At 33.5% G+C, this 21,550-nt stretch overlaps 1 protein-coding gene across 2 annotated transcripts in view; it reads right to left on the bottom strand.

Moving 5' to 3' along the window:
* The window catches only part of LOC144444623 (glycine receptor subunit alpha-4-like), an 89,059-nt gene that overhangs the window by 42,345 nt on the left and 25,164 nt on the right, over positions 1-21,550 (bottom strand). The window contains exon 1 of one of the 2 annotated variants that reach the window (XM_078134115.1): positions 12,530-12,584. The exons of the other annotated variant lie outside the window; for it this stretch is intronic. The gene's annotated coding sequence lies outside the window, so the exon portion shown is untranslated. Of the gene's footprint in view, positions 1-12,529; positions 12,585-21,550 lie in introns of those variants that run through there. 2 annotated transcript variants of the gene reach the window in all.

The following is a 21,550-nucleotide window of genomic DNA, read 5'->3' as shown; positions in this document are numbered from 1 at the left end:
ATCTATGTATCTAAGTATGTATGTATCTATGTATGTATCTATGTATCTAAGTATATATGTATCTGTGTATCTCAGTATATATGTATCTATGTTCCTATACATTAAATAATACTATTAAAAAGAGCACACACACACTGAAATGGTTAACTTGAAAGAAGTTAATGCAAACGGAATAATGTACAAGAACAACACTGTCCACAGTCAGTTTGGCATCCATACATCACCATTCCTGATACATAAGCTTTCCTTAGTTCTTGCATTTAAATTGGCACAAAATCCATACTTTATATAGCTAAGTACAATTGATGTCAAAATCCATTTGTTAAGAACCTACCCAGAGTAGTATGCATTCTGGCGCCCATCTATCTGTGTTGAATAACCCTATATACATTATACAAACTCGTTGAGATAATATCATTTGTTCATAAAATGACAGAACATCTTGAATTGATAACTACGTGACATTCTGTGTTATGTTCAGTGACAGAGTGTGACATCAAGGGACACTATACCGATTTAAACTTTCATAAAAGCATTGGTTTACACCTTTATGTAATTAGTATTCCTAAAATGTAAAATTGTATGAAATATGAGGTGTTCAATCGCCTGTGTCACACACTAACAGAACCACATGTGTATTGTTACTATTTCAACAAATTACAATCATGTACCATTGTGTCATTTAAATTAGCACAAGTACTGTGTCAGGTACAGTTGCAATAAAACAAATGAGTCTATAAGCAACGAAATAATTACATTGGCAGTGTAGAAGTAGCACCTATTGTGACAAGATAAAGTACCGTACACAATATAGGATAGCTAAAAGGTCATGTCAAAGTGACTCAATTTGCCGTTGATTATGAATATATTAAATTACACCCAGTTCCCTAAAATGTACATGTGTCATGTGATGCTACGTCTGTGTCAATTTACTAAATTTTCGACATCTTAGCATCAGAGTTCTAATTAACTAAAACGTCAACCCGTGCTTAAATTAAGATGAGAATATATGTCCAAGAGCATTACCTTGTATAGAGGACACGTGTATACTAAATACATTAATAGAAATGTCGTGTCAGTGTTAATCTGCATATGTTGTATTCATCGATAATTTGTCGTTTCCAAATCGTGGAAGATTAGTAAAACATCAGTAGGTTTCGACGATGAGCGTGACTAGGGAAACGCTATTGACGTTGATAATATTGCCACTTGCCTCAAGAGACTGAGGCTTATTATACGTTCTACCTTTACAATGCATCGACTTTAGATTGTAGACTTTTGATTAAAACGGTGTCACATTCAGGGTGGCATTTCATCTTAAATCTAGGGGACTAGAGGACAGGAAATCAAAGACAGCCAAAAGAGAGATTATCGTTCAACTGAGAAAGGTCCTTCTATTTAAAGCATGGTAGTAGTTCAACAGGGTCGTCATTCATTAAACAGGTGAAAATACATCACTTTTATTGCCAACAACTAGTTTTTTGTTTTGCATTCATTAACATTCATTGCTCGGAAACTTTCCCTATGTAATGTTTTGCGTGACCCTTGATTATAACGAGTTGCAATATCAAGGGACACTATTTCGAGTTCAATTCCACGAAAGCATTGTATTGACACTTTTGTATGATCAATATTACCTATTATGTGACATTATAATTATAGAGTATGGGGTAATCAATCGTAAAATGACCATACTATAACGCCCTGTATATCGTTACCACCACAGCAATTACAATCTTGTGTTATCTTGTCATTTAAACAAGCGAGGATACGTACATGCTTAATTGCAATAACACAAATGAGTCTATAAGCAATGAAAGTAATGTACTCGATATAGGACAGTTACAAAAGCGTATCAACGGGATTCATTTACATCCTGCTAATGAATAAATCCAAAGTACACCCCGTACCCTGAAATATAGTGTATTTATGATGCTACTCGAGTCAAAGGAGTATCAATTTACAGGATTCTATTCGAAGATTTTGTAAGAGAATTCCGTCAACCTTTTAGCCAAACTCTATGGCAACCAATACATACGAAGAGGTGGACAATCTTATAGTAAATTTTTACAATTTTAATTGACTTTGTAATTCCATTTATCGAGAACAAATATGCATATTAAGTATTCCTATATAAAACTTTGCAAGTGAGATATAAGTTTTATGTGATGTATTCGATGACAGATTGTCATTTTAAAATCCCTTAAGACTAGCCATACTTCCGTAGATCTATCTAGACGATAGCCATGACTAGATAAAAGCTAATGTAAGTAGCACCGCTGTCATACGCCTCAAGATTGATTATGTGAATAAGTTCTATCATTACTACAAAACTATTTCAGATTTGAGATTGTTGATTAAAAACGGTGTCACATTAAATGTGTTGTATTACCTTACACCAAGGGTACTAGAGGAGACATAGCATATACGTTGGGAAAAATAGACGTATTTAAGTTATTTCCTCCTCACTATCTCACTGCAGTACGTAGGAGGCTCGAACCAATGGATAGTGAATTGATGACTTCCATTACGTTTCGTCTTAATTTGAAAATAAAATACTACATTAGAGTATGTTTACTCAATAGCCATTTACTAAATAAAGTGAAATGTAATTAGTCTTGACAACTATAAACGTAAGCAAGAACCATACATTAGTGTTGTCATTTGCAATGTTTCAATATTGTCTAACCCAATGGCCTATATAACGTTATGATCGAACATACGTGCACATTCTGTTGGTAAGTTTAATTATCTGTACTGGTATGTTTCTTGACATTATAATGGAAGTAGTTCTAGAATAATCATGGGATTGCTCAATAAATATAATATGCAATATTTTGACTAATATACGACACCTGACTTTTTTTTCATTGGATACTGATTGGCTTATGTTTATCCCTTCTGACAATTTTTACGCAAATGCACTCACGAATTTCGTTTAAGGGCATATCAACGGAGTTGAAAGAACTGACATGGTAACTTTATGGCAATGATTACAACCCTTTTGCGAAAAGAATGCAGTGGCTATTAAACGAGATGTAAACTTCAGTGAAACTTACCATAGATAAACACAATAAATATAACAGAGATTGGCCCCTCACTGTAAAAGTGTTTCATTATTTGTTCTGCGGTGAGACTGTACATTTGAATGTTTAAACATGTACAATCTACGAAGTCCATCATACTCCACTGCATTCGTAGTAGTGTGCATACTACTACTGTTTACATCTAATACAGAGCAGACACTGTGTAAGCGATATGTGTGTGTGTTATATTTATTTTGTTTATCATGTGATCAGGCTCACTAAAGTTGATACCTCATCATTTAATTGCCATTGCATATTTATCAGAAAAGTTATGCGATGGACAGGAACAATACTGTAGACTGTGAATGTAGTCTTGATACATCATCAATAATGATGTATAGTTCTTCATTTATTTGCACAAAATCCGCAGTTTGTATACTGAAATACAATTTATGTCAAAGCTCCATTTGGTAGCCAGAGTTGCATGTAGTCTGGCAACCTCTTATCGGTTAACATAATACAACACATTATATAAATACATTGATATATGTTCATGAGTGATAAACCTTGAAGAATATCGGGAAACGACAAGTCGTGTCTACATTATATTTCATGTGACCCTCAATGACACTGTGTTATTCAGTTATTATATATATTTTACTTGTTCAGTTTGCTCATCCTACATCGTGAAATCAAATTTAGTATGGGGTTTGGAACAGACGAAACCCCGTAACATAATTGATTTCAAAGCTACATTTGATAAGTACCTAGCCAGAATAGTATATCTTGCTGAAGCATCAACTGACCAATAATATAAACTATGCAAACGTGTTGAAACATTTGTTCATAATTGTACATCTTGAAACTAAAGGATAATTAGCGTCTTACATGACATTCTGCGTAACCCTTGATAAGTTGTAATATTGATGAGTGACGATTTTATGAGTTCAAAATTCCAAGGAAGCGTCGCTTTCATGTTGATCATTATTTATCAATGTGAAATCAAACATAATACAATTATTCACAAAACTTCTATAATACTGTAATAGCCTTGTACATCATTACATTCACGTCACATCTTGCCATTGAAATTAGCAAATTGTAATAACCCCTACAAACTAACAAGTCTATCAATGACTCAATAACCATATTGACATATGATTAACAATGTTGGAGTTAGTACCGTCATACAAATATGTTCACAAAAGCCGTGCAGTTTGCGATAGCTTTTATCGGGGACACACAGATATACTAAATCAATTTACACTGAAAGGGCCTCTTTATCATTTTATTTTTTGTTTGTTATATTAATCCTTGAGGATTGGTCAAACTCCAGAAGGTTTAGATGATAATATTGTCTTGAGAAACGCTGTTGCCATTGGTATTACTGTAGGTGGGCAGAAGATAAGCTGTGTATACCTACGGTCTACTACTTCAGATTTTAAATACTGTGCCACATACAAAGCGGCATGACATCTTAAACCTATGGTACTGAAGGGCACGTTGCACATACATTGTTAGAGACACTGTCATTCATCAGAAATACAGATAGCTCGGTTGTTCCCTCCTCCCCCCACCCCACCCCATGATGTCACTATAGTAATTTCCTGGAGGTTTTTATTATATACGCGCTGAATAGTTGAGTTACGTTACCTTACATCGTGAATCCAAACAAAAGTACATTTTCTGTCATATAACACAGATATATCATAGTTTTATTAAAACTAAATATTGAGTTATAATAAAACAGAGTGAAATGGAATAAAGCTGTAATTTAATTACCATTAGCTCTGTATATCCCGAATGTTGCAGTCCTGGTTTATATTACATTAGTGCACTTTTTATTGGGCAAACTCAAATGATCTTTACTGTACTTTTATGTTAAAATGTGTACACTTCGTACTCCTAACCTTAAGAAAAAGGTAACTGCTGATAGAAAATAATTAACTATTTGATGATTTGCAATGTGTTCAGAATGCTGTCACTTCTGAAAACCATTTAGCAGCAACATTCATATAATTTAAAAGTTGGTAGTTTCGTCCAGTGTCGTTAATTAAGTGTCGTGTCTTTCAAAACAGACGACTTGACAGCTTAAGGTAATACGATTAGTTGACAGGAGCAATGTGGTATTTGTACACAAAATGCGATACATATTAATAAATACTCTGCCAATTTGAGTGAGTGTATGTCCAGCAGAGTGGTATGCATTCTGTCGTCTATCTATCGGTTTATCATCAGTTGATCGACACTATACATTATGCAAACACGTTGATATTATTATTAATAAATGATAGAATCTCTTGAAATGACAAGTAGTCATTTACATGACCTTTTGTAACAAGTTGTGATATCAAGAGATAATTTCGAGAATTTAAATTCCACGAAACATTGAATTTAAACCTTTGTATATTCAATATTGCTTAAATGTGACATTACATTAGGTATTATGTGTTCTGCAGTCTCGCCTCCTGTATATACCGTCTCGCCAAATGTTAGTCAGGTGTCATCTTGTCATTTACAATATAACACAAGTACTCTTAAGTGTACATTTGTAATGAAACAACCCTGTCCATCAATGAATTAATAACCACGTTGACATACGCTGTCAAATGCTAAAGTAGCATCTATAGTGACAAGGAATGTATCATGCCCAGTAAAGGTTAGTATAACAACGTAACTGTTAAATTGACATCACTTGCCCCTGGCTATGTAGAATTACTGAACAAAATGTCAGGTTGGTTCAAATTGTAACAACTTGCTTGTCAGTTTAAGCTTGGTATGTTTTATTCCTGGATAATTTGTCATTTTGATATCCTTGAAGATTAGTCATTCCTCAGTAGGTTTCAACGATAAGCATGACTTGAGAAGAGCTCATGCCATTTGGCACTGCTTTTAGTTGCCTCACAAGAAGCCCTGTTTGTAAATATTTAGATATTATCAAAACGATTTTTGATTATGGAAAAAAATTGCACCACATCGATAATGATATTTCGTGTTGCATCCATAGGGACTGGGGAAATAGTGAGCACACGTTGAGAAAGACACTATCAGTCAACTTATCGCCGTCCCTCTATCTACAATTTTAGAGTTGACTTGGTTAATAAAACTACATGTATTATGACAAAAAATCACATCATCCTGTTACAGTATTTCCCTTCTATGTAATTATACATTTGTTAAATGTTTTACGCACCTCATTTGGGTACAAATATAACTTTGACTTTTTACCGGTATTCAGAATACTCAGCGGCCATAAGACGGATTATTCCTATGTTAATACACGATTCAACACTCGGGATATACTTTGCCATATAGGAAACCATAAGAAACCTTCATCTGCCATATTAAATGTCGTCTCAAAATGTTTGGTTACAAATAGATTCTTTAAGATTTTAATATTGCTAGGTGTATTTAAGTCTCTCAAAAAAGTCAGTTAGTCACTAAGAAAAAAGAACTGAATAGGCCAACAAGACTATAAGATTTTTTACCATTACAATACACTTATTTCAAGTTCAGTGATTCATTTATGTTGCATGAAAATATATCTCAATCAGTGCTATACAGAATAAATTCACTTGACGTAAAAAGTAAAATGCAAATTAATGCTAAAAGGAGTTGCGTTCACAAACACAATTCAAACAATCAATGCCACAAAGAGTTAACTTCGGTTATTGCAAAGTAAAACCCTTATCTGTATCATACAGAATTAAGTTCAATACATGCAACAAATTCTCAATCAGTGCTATACATATGCATAGTTAGGTGCAGTTGATGCGAAAAATGACATTGACGAAGCGTGGTACCTATCTTTCGCAGTAATATCATGGAACAACGCTATGCGGACATAATAGTGTATATGTGTACGTGTCTAAAAGGATAGAACACATTTAGTGTTTCGTGACAAGTTTTCCAGTGTGGCATCTACCGACACATCGCCAAAGTCAGTGATATGACTACATTTGTACAGTATATTGTTTTTCTGTAACGCCTACGTGTTATCTGTTGTACAAAATGTATCTATATGACATGCAGGATGTGTTGACAAAGTGCTATAATCCCCTACATCGATAACCTCTTGTACATTTTATCACATTTCTTAGCCATCGACAATATGAATTTCTGAATTAAGAATGGAAACAGGGCAGTTAAAATCATACATGGTATAGAATGTTGATTTAATAAAAGAAGTGTATAGAGAAAAAGAGAACGATTCAACGAGAACGCGTATATATGCTAAGATTCGATATGTTCATGTGTTAAAAAGGTATGTAATTTTATAAGTAACTACGTCCACGGTAAATTCCATACATCTTTTGAAATATTCATTAAATTTAAGATTAGCATTGCTCAAGCTGCATTAACTTTGCCTCACATAAGGCCTAAAGGGTTCGTATGGTTCCGATAACGCTCAATGTTAGACTAGGTTGGGGTATGTAGAGTTTTGGGGAGAATTTTTGTTGGATTTGTTTCCCATGTGTATGTGTCTAGTTCAGGTAGTTATGTTTTCTCTTGTTTTCCATGTGGTCTCTGTGTTACTGGTTTCTTCCCATCGGATGTTCAGCCATTACAGCTTGGGAGAACAGTTTTATATTGCCTTTTTAAGATGATGTCAGCTTCCGCGTCCACTTTTTTTCGCGAGGCTTCTCAATTTTCGCGATTTTATGTTTTTCTCTCGAATACATAACACAGTTTAGGGTCGACAGTGAACAATTAGGTGGGGTCGGGTAATCGGCGGAACCAAACAATTTTTCGTTAGGCTTAACTGATAGCGTCACGGACCACTATATCTATTCTTTCGTGTGGTACAGAAAGTACAACTAATAACAACAGCGTCGCAGCAATGAATGCAATAGCAATACAAACAGCACTACAATGTGACCAACATCAAATACATAAATTAAACAGAAAGCCCTCTCGTAAACAGCAACCAAGAACTACATCACCATGAACTTCGTGCTGATAACCATGTGAGAGAAATAGGTTTTAGTTTGGTCAGAATTCACGTGATCGTTTTGCCGGAGACTACGAGAAGCTCTACTTCAAACAAAGAGGGAATCTTTTGTTTATAAACATTGTAGACTTTGCGATTCCTTAATCTATCGATATATACAAATGCATATTAAAGTCGTATGTCAACTCCCTACTTTTCACTTTATAAAAAATTATCGGATAGATGTCTCTTTACGTCAATTTGTAGTTTTAAAATACTCAAAGATTAGCCAAGATTAGCCGTGTCTTACGGCGTAAGACACGGCGCAGTCATGGGTACTATTGTCACTTGCCTTGTGAAGAGCTGTTTATTAATTCTACTGCTGTAGGTAAACGATTTTACATATTAGGTTATTAATCAAAAAGTGTGTCACATTCAGAAAGCATTTCAACTTACCTCCCAAGACGCCGGGGCTGAAGCTAGATAATATTATAATTACAAGAACAGAGAGAAACCTATGTTTAAAGTAATTTCTCATCAAGACTTCAGCGACGGTACTGTATGGAGTCACTTGTTGGCTGGTTGCAATCTACCTAGCATTGAATCGGTGTTGACGGCGCATGCGCTGCTGACTCAAATTAAATTTACTTCGTTTTAACTTGAAAACATGTACTTTCTATAAGTCAAATCATGGTAATTCATAGCTAACAAATCCAATAACCCTTAGGAAAAGCCACAGTGAAGCAGGTAATTAAGAACAACACAAAACACAATAATTGCCATCGGCATCGTACATTCCCAAATGGAACATCACTCATAGAATAGTGTTTCTACATCACATGAATTTTGCGACATATTCACATAGCTTTGTGGTCTTTATTGCTAGCTTTTAATTTGACAATTAACTTCTTACACACCATACTACTAGTAACATAACTAGTATGCATTTCAGTAGGGATATAACTTTACATTTAACCTTAAAAAGTTCATGACAACTTTCCGATATTGGTATTGATAGGATGTCATTTCCTTTACGTTAGCATAACATTCCACCAAGTGATTATCAAAGACACCTGATATTGCCTAAAAGCTATAATTTACTAGTTTTATTGGATATTTATACGTACTCTGTACAACTTGGGCACTTTCTAATTATATGCTACCCATTTTATCGCTCTAATTACCTGTAACGTAGACACTTTATTGCCATATTGGTGTTTCCCATAAAAATGCATGACATAGTACTAGTATTACGTTAGTACTATGGGTTGAGTGACTATAGCCCAAGCCTTAAATGTATATTTTATCTAATTGTGGTTACATTAAATGTCAGTAGATAGAGTCACTCAGGTTCTAATTGATGTGGCACTATGAAGTGATTGTTGTCATTACAGGGGATGTTACAACCCTCCCTACTTTCAACAGTACAGTACAGTACAGTACAGTACAGTACAGTACAGTACAGTACAGTACAGTACAGTACAAACTCCGTCATTGATTCATGATCAAACATACCATATAATTAAAGGATTCATATTCACCTTTCAGAGATGTTTGTCTATAAATCTTTTGAATTTCATTAACGATTGCCTTTCATTAAAAACCTAAATGGTCTATTATGCGGTTAAGTCTATCTGATGCAATAAATCAACGTTAATTAATTTGACATTTTAAGACTTCGCTGATTTTAAGGTAAGGGAGAACATTGCTTAATTACATTACACCCCATGGTAATTGTAACTTAGAGTAATTAATACAAATAGACTACTTGTCATTGACTAACAAGATTTAGGTTAATACCTTTAACGTACCATACATCACTAAATCACAAAATGGCAATTCACTTTAACAGTTTTGTATTGACTCGTTTCCATACTTAGAAATTCAGTCAGACATACTTTCAAGCACAAAAGCTAACGCACGCACGCACGCGCACACACACATACACACACAATTGCATACATACATACATACATACATACATACATACATACATACATACATACATACACACACACACATACACACACACATACATACATACATACATACACACACACACACACACACACATACATACATACATACATACATACATACATACATACATACACACACACACACATACATACATACATACATACATACATACATACATACATACATACATGGCATACATACATACATACATACATACATACATACATACATACATACATACATACATACATACATACATACATGACATACATACATACATACATACATACATACATACATACATACATACATACATACATACATACGCACACACAATGCTCAGAATAACATATGTTGTAAAAAATGCCATATCCTGGTTTGACATTAACCTATTAAAATAAGCGGTTCGTGGTTAGAGACTTGACCGATTGTCGGTAGATGGTAATAAAATTGTTGTGGATAAAATGTGGCCTAAATTACATTATTTCCCTTAAGTACTTGGATGAATGGTTCCCTTATGATATCAAGTGATCAGTAATTACAAATTCTAATGTAAGTAACCACTTATGAATAGCATCTCGTTCATCATGTCAGTTGGTATTCATTGTGAAGTATTAATCGCATCAAATCAAAGGACATCAGCCACCGACTCATTGTTGTATTTGTTCAGTAACCTTGGAGATTCTTTGCTCGAAAAGATTTCCCATAAGCTCATTTGATAGTTCAATAATAATACATGCCAGCGAGGGTAGGGTAATATTCAGTGCCTGCCCGATGGGTTGGCACTCTCTCACAATTTAGCCAAAAATTAGGTGATGTCCAAGCCCAAGGCGAAAGCATGAATTCATCAAAATGTTGGTAAAGAGTGCCAGTCCTAAGGAAGGAATTAAATTGTGATATTGCCCGAACGCATGTGTTATTGATTTTATTACACCGTCTACTCATTCGTCCAATCTTTCACATGTCCACTCACCGTTCATCACCATTTATCAACGATAGAAAAATTTCCCTTTTTATGGTGTATTTTTAAACTGTACTTGCACATAACCATAGAATGCGAACATGGCATAATTTATAGGCGCTCGAGTATCCCCAAAGCTTATTTGTAATTATATTTATTCAAATATTTTCTACCTTGATATTGTTATTAAATCATTCATTAGTGTATTCATTTACTTGTATATTTAATAACTAGATGAATAAAATTTCGCAATTTATTAATTTGATAATTTTAAAATCAAATGTTAAAGTCAACTCATTTATCTGTTTCTGTTAAACAAATATGTTAAACTGTTTTCAAATTCAAAACATGTCCTCTTATCTCATTCTAGTAGGTTCCGTTACTCTGAAATGTTATATTCTGCTTTTTTACAGAGAGTTTGTGCAAAGATATGTGGTGTCGAATTAATATAATACTTTATTTTCCTTTTTTGTAACATTATTTACTCCCGAAGGAATATTGATATATATATATTTCTGTTTATGGGGAAATCAACAAAATACATAGCGCTGTATCCAGATATTTTAACCTGTACAATTAACAGTAAATGTAATTGGACATTATCATTTTAAGTGGAACATCTGCTATGCTCATGGTTCATCTATTTATCGGCCTAAAACGTTAGAGTATTAAAAGATTAATTAATCATTTTTGTTGTGAAATATGGGGACACCTTTTAAATCATAACTCCACATATTGCAAGTAATTGACATCTAAATGTGATAGTTGGTGTGAAACATCAATTAGCTTGAATTACAGGGAATATAGATATCAGCTACCTTGCTAATTAAAATACACTTCATTATACATTACACTGTCATTGATTCATCTGGTGATACTTTTATATTTTTATAGTTTTATGAGGGTTTTTTGCTCATCGAATTACATTATTCACCATTAGCTGGGTATCCTCTCCTCCATTGGTTCTGGACAGACATACCTATATGTACCTACCTACCTCCCTAATTAACTTTACAACTCACTCAGAGAATATACAGATATGTCTGAAAGGGAGTTGTATTTAGCATATTCATGATGACGGGTTCAGACAATTTCATGTCATAAGATTTTGGGTCATCTCAAAGTTTTCAATTCATTTTCTTTTCTCTTTATACTACCTGTTATTACAAAACGTGTAACAATATACATATGCCATCTTCTCTCCGATACTGAGTTACAATTATACATGTCGTCAGATAGGTTTACGATGCCATAAAATAGACAATATCATTACGCTATATGTATGTTCAGCATTGACGCACAATTATCCATACCCAAGTTTTCAAATCGACTTTTGATCCCAATCATAAGTAGAAGAGAACATGTGTATAAGACAATAATCATTGTGAACATAGATTCTATACCTATTTTAAGATTGTTTGATTGACGAGAATATTTTACAAACATCGACTAAAGTTCACTCTGCAAATGAAACCCCATCAAGTTCAGCCTTTTGTATAAAAACAGATGCTCTATTCTAGACAGATGTCAACACACTTTTATTTAAATGATACTTATTTCCAAGTTTCTAGTATGTTTACGTTCTTAGGTCCAGCTAGTTATCTATTTAGATATGTTTTAGGGAATACATACCTTCGTTTTGTGGAACTCCGTCTGGTATTTGGTGAATCACACTAAGTACGTTGTATAAAGACGACCTGTCATTACTGTTATAAACGTCCAAATGTATTAAACTTATTGTCTTTTAAGCCAACGGAAATTATAATAAAGGAGCTGACCTTACAACTTATGTCACTTTGTCTTGGAACCATATGCCATGTGGTAATCTAATACAAACTGCACTGTATGTGATGTACTTATTAATCATTCTGATATAGTTATCAATCATTGACTAGCCATGCATAATAAAATGACAGCGAGGTATGAATTATGATCACTATGCTAATTTGATTTCAATATGCATGCTGCCTCACAATCGAGAAAGCTTACATCATTATTGATTATTATTACAGTTGTGTACGCCGCTAAACAATGTATTAAGTTAAAATGTCCATGAAGGTTAAAACAATTAATGTTTCCGGATTAACCCTTCAAAGAGCTGAGTCCCAACACTATTCAAAATATGAGATAGATATTATTAATTTGAATTAAATTAGATTAACTGAATAACATTTTACTGTTCTTTCTATTGCAATCGAATATGTTTGCAAAATTGAAACGTTTCCTACATTTCCCAAACATTTGTGACAATCACGTGTCAGGTATACAATGATTTTTACCTTCTGGATTTTTATATTAATTGCAGGTGTAAGTTAATATTAACAGAAAACAAGAGTGTTATACAAATATAACGTTTTGAAATATATTGTAACTCATCAAATATGCCAGCACATACAACTCTTATGATGTATTCCATACGTTCAACTTAATGTATGAAGATATCGTTTTATTTCATTAAATTGCCATACATTTCAAAATGATGCTGTTTATTTTAGGGTAACATAAGCACCAAGAGTAAACTCTGTTATCTAGCAATACAGGTCAACGTCTTTTCCCAGTATTGAGATTTTCAACGATCCATATGGAAAACGAGTTTCTCATATCATCCCTGTATTCACATATCGATCAAAATGAGTTTGATTATTTTTCAATATTTTTATGATAACAAAAAACGCATCAATATATGTCAATTTAGTATTATAACATATGTCAAGGAGATATCTCAAGTACAAAGGAAAAGTTACATTAGTTTAAAAATAGCTTTTAATTATATGGGATGACATAGTTTGACCATACCAACATATTTGAGTCATATTCCCGTAATTCTGTAAAGGTTTTCTAATTTTTACAGGCGTTTGTGGGTGATAATAACTAAATGCACCAGAGCGTCAAACTTCTACAGTATATACTATATTGGAAAATGTGAATTAATGTTGTGTATGTACCAGTGAGATAACATACAACACAGGAAGTTAAATAACAAAAAACAAAAAAAGCTTTGTCTGGAAAAATGCAATTGTTGCCTCGTCTTAGATCCTCTTCCTTTCTTTCCCGTATAGTGGAGTCATGATGGGCGAATTGCCAGAGTGTGAGGATTTGAATCTGCAGGTTGAAGGTTTTTTAATCGCAAAATTTGGTGCCTTAGTTATAGATACACCACGCAACACCATACAACCCAGCTGTATAATTGGGGACCAGGGTAAGATAGATGTAGATGCTTTATAGATTGTGTAACAAAACCATTAACCATTTAGCTGAACAAAACAATATTTTTAGTCGTATCCGAAGTTAATAGTAATGCAGTTTGGGAATTCTCAAGTATTATTTATTTTACCATAAAGAATAAAGCAAAAATATTCTTGAATAATTTACTTTTGTACTAAAACATAACCACTAACAAATTAGCTATCATTACTAGAGGAGTCGATTAAATGCAAAATGGAATATTATTGTAAATTATGTCAAGTACAGCTATAAAAAGAAACTAATATATACATAATGTAACTAAGTCTTTGCGAGATTTCCGACAGCTGAATACCATGTGTTTATTTTCCCCAAGTGACAAGAAGTTACTAACCAGACAGAATTGTAATCTAGCATTTATATAAATCATAATATAACTGCCAAAATTAAAACCGTGAATAGAATAACCAACTTTTTTTTTCTCATTGACATATCTGTCCTTGTAATTTGTTATCTCCGTATAATATTAATAATACATACGTTTATTATATTGCACAACGCTAACAATAATCTATCCATGCCGAACGGAATAATAATAAGGGCGATGAATACTTAATAAGGTGATGTGAATATCCATTTCTTTAGCATCTATATTTAAAATATAAAATTAACACACTCCTCGAGTTTTTTCGTTGAATATGAGGGGGTTTTTTATAAGAAAAATCCAGCTCATAAGGCTGACTCGTTTTGCGTTCAGCATTTTGAGAAGTCTCAAAATAAATGTCCACTGCGATTACCAAATATTTAACTATCACTAACCCACGTTTTACTATATTCTTCTTATAGACGAACGAATGCAATAAATCTGAATACTGCGGATAATATAATGTGCATATCATGCTACTGTGTGTTCTCATCTGTACTGTGCAAGTTTTATCTGTGTTTGCATTGCAGTCAGTGCGTCTGACAAAGGTGAGATACACAAATCCAGGGATCAAGTGAGCTCAACAGTATATAAGTATAAATATACACCGATTTCAACAGATAATTTGGCTAACTAGCATTGAATATGTTTCAATCTATGTGTATTACCATACATAACAGTACCAAATTAATAATATAGTTGGCTGTCCTAGGCGTACCACGTATGCCGATGTTTATCACAATGATTTATTCACATTACACAACCCTGCTGGAGAACGTAGTCGTTAACTTGCTATTAAGGTTTTATTCACATATACGTGTTGAATATGTAAACATACAAGTTCTAGATCTCTAAAGAAATTTAAACAATTCAAATTTCTCCACAGATATAATTGTTTAGTCTGAGAAGAGCAGTAACTCTCGAGATTAATGGATGTATAATGTTTCAAAATATAAGTGTGTAAACGTATTTTAGCATTAAAGTGTCATGTCGTTGAAATAGGCTTTTAAATATTACAAAGTCGAGTGCTCTTTTTAATTCACTATACTACGTACGTACGTACATACATACATACATACATACATACATACATACATACATACATACATACATACATACATATATACATATATACATACATACATACTTATGTATGTATGTATGTATGTATGTATGTATGTATGTATGTATGTATGTACGTATGTATGTACGTACGTACGTACGTACGTACGTATGTATGTATGTATGTATGTGTGTATGTATGTATGTATGTATGTATGTATGTATGTATGTATGTATGTACGTACGTACGTATGTACGTACGTATGTGAGTATGCATGTATGTATGTATGTATGTATGTATGTATGTATGTATGTATGTATGTATGTGTATATATATATATTTATATATATATATATAATTAACTAACGGAATATATTAACTAACGGAACATCAAAGCCCAACATGTAACAACCCGCCAACACTTACTTGTCCGCACCCAATAACCCACACAATAACAACCAACACCTCCACACATACAACACCTACCCACCGACACAGACAATAGTGATGGTATTTCTGTTGTCTACACTCTATATATACAGCACACCCAGAGAGTAGGCCTCAGAGTGTCTGATGATCGCAATATGCGTGAAACTCCGAGTTACACCCAAGAAAGAGTTCCAGTACTACCAAAACTATATATATATATATATATATATATATATATATATATATATATATATATATATATATATATATATATACATAAAAATGAAAGAAGACGAGTCTGATATTACATTGTGGAATTACACTACGGACCGTTTCAGCCGAAGGACCGTCAGGTGAAACGGTCCGTAGTGTAATTCCACAATGTAATATCAGACTCGTCTTCTTTCATTTTTATGTATGATAGCTCTCCAAGGTGATCGAGCACTCTACTTGGCGAAAGAAGAATGGAATTATATGTATATATATATATATATATATATATATTGGATCATTGTGGCAAAAACATCCTGTTCAAGTTAGAGGGATCCACCTATTCAGTGTAGTAGAAGAATCTAGCCAATATCGAGAAAATCGAAGTAGAGATGAATAGATGGCAATATATGGGGTTGTTGTATTATGTAAATTCTATATACAGTACATGTGAAACCTTTAATACTAATTTCTTTCATTTCAATCCTTGCAATTCCTGTGTCGTTTGTTAAGGGAGTATGGTGAATATGACAAACATGGCCAATTGTATTTCATTTAGTGCAACTTCCACCAAAGGAATACGTAAAGTGGCTTCGAAGTATGTTAATTTATCAACCTGCCAATCAACCTGACAATACAACACATCATAATTGATGTACAATCCCTTCTAACGAATGAGGCGAAATTGATTAACACTTAAGTCAACAGAACAACGGAATATGATGATGTTTTAACCCATTAACTCAAAAATCAACTTTACAATTGTGTTTGTGTTCTCAAGCCAGTACGCATATTGATCCATTAAAAGTACATTCCAGTCGCACAAATCGCAGCCCTAATTGTCTTTGAAATTGGAAATGGAATTGAGAAGGAAAATATAGTGTCACCTTTGAAAGTTCCTAGTTCAACACATGTTCAAATATAATGTAGATAAGATCTGTGTATGTTAATGTTTTTTTAAAAACTATAATTTCAATTAGATTGGCTGTAAGGAGTTTTATGGTAAATATAGATTGTTTACCATCATGCCTAGGACACATTGAGAAGAAATTGATTTTTCGACGAACCGGAACGTACATATGTTACATAATCTAACGTAATCAGTAATAGCTTGATGCTACCATTCTTCTAATAGCAAAAGAGAGAGACGAATATCAAAATCTGATTTTGTATAATTATAGTTCAAAGTATTAGCATCCTTCTGATTCACTTCACGTTTAATTTTTTACAAGCACACAATTTACATTAATCACCATATCAAATATACGTCTGCAGTAAAATAATTATCTACATAAGTAATGTGCTGGTAAATACATGGATGTCTATAATCTTCTTAATGTCAATTTTTATATTTAAAAAATCAAAAAGTTGTTATATGGATACTTTCAAATGTCATTACAACACATATGCCTTGTATATATCAACTCTTAATTACAAATCTACACATATTCCATGTAACATTTCATTTCAATGATAACAATAAATATACGGTTACGTAGTTTATAATTGGATTTAATACGGGAAAGAGAAATAAAAAGGGCGGTCGTGTTTGAAATAAGCGCACACATTACAAATGGCTTACTGTCATACACTTCATGTTTTACACTCCGACTTAAGATGGTATACTTTAGTCCAAGCATATGTTGTTTGACTAATGCTTGGCGATAAACTACTGAAAGCAGAATTGTTTGAGCTAAGTGCTAACCATTGCCTCGTAAATCCAGACATACCTCAGCGTGACATCGTCATTTGTGGAATATCGCTTAAGGCGGGCTTTGATAGCTTCCTCATTTCCGTTTAACCGACGTAGTTTCGGCACTTTGATGCAAACAAATTTAAAGCCTATACAAACCCATGTTGAGTTGTTAGTTTCCATTAAACTTTTAAACGAAAAGTCCAGTCAGATTTATTTCTGCCATTAGTGCACTTGTATTGATTATTGCTATCAACTTCAATATGATTTTGGAAAATAGCACCTGATTAACGTATTCAACGTTTCAATCTTGTAGAGAAGCCCATCTGTATTACATTCTGTCCTCTTAGGGATTTCCTGCAAAGGTCTTGACAGTGATTGTGGTGAACATGATGCCATTTACAATAACAGGAAAAAGAAAAATACACTGCCATTTAAAACCTTTACCGAGTACATTTAATAGCGAAACGGAACGTTGCTGATTGTAGTCGAATTCAGTTTGAAGGCTTCATATAGGATGGATAGTGCTATCAATTTTAAGTAAATTAGTTTGACTAGGTTTACCAAATCAATAATTTTGTTTTCCTTCAATCTTCAACGGATACTTGCCCCCAAAACGTATGTATGGTTCACAATCGCGTATTTCAGTTCTTAATTCAAGGATATATCCGAAATTATATTTCTTTTAACTTATAAAATTGGATCGATAAAATTAGAGAATCAATACTTGTTAGGAGAACTCATGCGTGCCTTCCTTTTAAGCAACACTAGCTGCGACTGGAACGGATTTTTGAAAAAAGATTGTATTAGGTGCAGTAACTTACTCGTAACATCGTACACCGTGAACAGTTTTACATCACCTATGGGTAAATGTATTTTTTGTAGCTTTATACAAGATAAGTCAAACCAAATTGATTTTTAGATCCTCATCCAAAACTCAGCAACGATAACAGCGACCACGATGTCAACCTGTTTCTGTATTTATTATGGATATTATCAACGTATAATGTCTTAGGTATTTTAAATTTGTAGTGAATATGTTGTGCACTTGTGGTTGTCTCATCGAAAGCTGGCAATCCAGTTACAACCTGTACAATTTAAAATGGTGACAGATTCAAAGCTAAGTTTTCGCTAAAAACGTCAACTTGCCACACACACTACCTACATGTCCACTAACTAACAGATGCAATATCTTTTTTTATAAGTAATTGATCAATATTTAGTCAATAAATCTTTGGTTATTTGATTACAAAAATGTCCCAGGTGCAGCTAAGGTTTTCTAAATTCGTTTATCTAATAAAGCCTTCACCATTAAAATGTATTGAATTAGAGTCAAGCATTCGTAGATGAGTTGCAAAACGTACTTTGAATTACACATGGCAATGGGTATTGACACCAATTTTGAACAACAATAATTTGAAATTAAGAGTTTTAATATAGTACATGTACCCCAAAAAGTAGAAGTGGGTCGGGCGATTAGTCAGTCAGTCGGTCTGTCAGTCAGTCAGTCAGTCAGTCAGTTAGTCAGTCAGTTAGTCAGACTGTCTTGTCAGTCTGTCAGCCAATTAGTTATGAAACATATCGTCCCTGCCTTATTGATACATTAGTTTGTCTAGGTGTGGGTTTGCCATGAATAGGGACATGGTTAACAGTTTGTTTAATTAGTTCGGTCTAACCCTTACTACCATTACTTTAAAGAAAAGCGTTTACAAACGATATATACAATTGTTGAATTGAACGTTATATTTTGACTATCAAAATGCAGAAACATGACCTATGTGTTATATTTTTCACAACAATAAAGAGAAGTGGATACGCTTAAACAAAGATATTCTATGCGACGTACATTGACTCAAAATACATTTTAGTCTCTAAACATTGAATATCTATCAAGCGAAACGATATTATGTTATATTATGTAATACTTGTGAGTGTAGACCCGTTTGTATTGCTTAACGATAGATACAGACTAAATGGATTGTGAAAATCAAAAGTAGTTAGAAATTACCTGTAACTCACCCAAAACGTTGAGAGCTAAGATACCAGGTGCATTGCCAATAGTAACACATGGTATAACGGCATAGTATTGGTTATTTAATCAGTTAATACATTAACTATTAAAAACCTAGTGACTAGATAAATATGCATTCCATATCCCTAGAGTTAACCGTTCCTGTAATTGAGTCATCAATAAATCACACAATTCTGGGGTGCTCCAATAATGATAAAAAACAACCTATCTGACTCACAAACTCAAAGGAATTTAAGGAGGCAAGTGATATGTCTTTTGGAGAATGTTTAGGGACTTCTGATCGAATAACATCATGGTTTGTTTACTCCCAGATGATGACAACGTGAATGAAAAGAAGCAAATGACTCTGGCAAGATTACTTAACACGAAAATACCATTTGCATTTCTCTTTGATGAATCACTTTGAATTACAAAGTTGGTATGAAGAATACAAACAGCTGTCGTCATCTGTCAGTCCCAAGTTCGATCAATAACATTTAAATCGACACCCGTTTTATGAATAATTGCACCAAAAAGGGAGAGAAAAAATCTTTATTGTGTTTCCCGTTTGGAGTTTGACTGTCCCTTTTCACATTAGGTATCAGGTGATAGAGTGTAAAAAATAATCCTTAATATCCAAATCCAAGTGGTTTAAATTTTGGATTTTAGATTTTTAACACCGGTCGCTGACCTTTAGCAATCAGGAGAAACTCTAATCTATTCGTACATGCTTACTTCAAATCTTCAAGTCATTAGAGAATTGCATCTTTTAATATCAAAGAAATCTACCGATTCAAGGGTCTTAACGTTTGACTCTTGGCAACTTTAGATGACAGTTCTTCGTAATTATATATGCACTTGTCTTGATTCTGTTATGAGGAGCATTAGTACAGGTTTAATGCATATTCCCTGACCATGGTGATAGAAATACTTAGTACCATCTGGAGAGTAGATTGCTGCATGTAATATTACCCTGTGTTGAGAAACTAATGACAGTAGTACAGATGAGTCGCTAATTATGTGAGTTTACGACATTACGTTGTGTGGTACGTTGTAAATATCAAGACTCTTACCCTAGTTTTCAAATATAAGATAGGGTCAAAGGCGACAAGAACATTTCCCCGAATTGTACTTAAATTACATTAGAAATTTGAAATGTCGGAGCAGTATGAATTGTTCATTTATTACATACTTTCTGTTCTCAAGCAATTCTTCAAAATTATATATATATATATATATATATAGTTTTGGTAGTACTGGAACTCTTTCTTGGGTGTAACTCGGAGTTTCACGCATATTGCGATCATCAGACACTCTGATGATCTGATGATCGCAATATGCGTGAAACTCCGAGTTACACCCAAGAAAGAGTTCCAGTACTACCAAAACTATTACGCTCTGCCACTGCGGTATAGAGCACTGTCTTATAGCAGATTGATACTCACCGAGTTATATATATATATATATATATATATATATATATATATATATATATATGTGTGTGTGTGTGTGTGTGTGTGTGTGTGTGTGTGTGTGTGTGTGTGTGTGTGTGTGTGTGTGTGTGTGTGTGTGTACACTATTATATATTTATCTCGAAAATGCATTAATTAAATGTTATATACTTTGTACAATATCCTTCT

This window comes from Glandiceps talaboti, chromosome 13 (genome assembly GCF_964340395.1).
Source record: "Glandiceps talaboti chromosome 13, keGlaTala1.1, whole genome shotgun sequence".
In the NCBI taxonomy this organism is placed as follows: Eukaryota; Metazoa; Hemichordata; class Enteropneusta; family Spengelidae; genus Glandiceps; species Glandiceps talaboti.
This window is presented reverse-complemented; position numbering and strand designations above follow the sequence as displayed.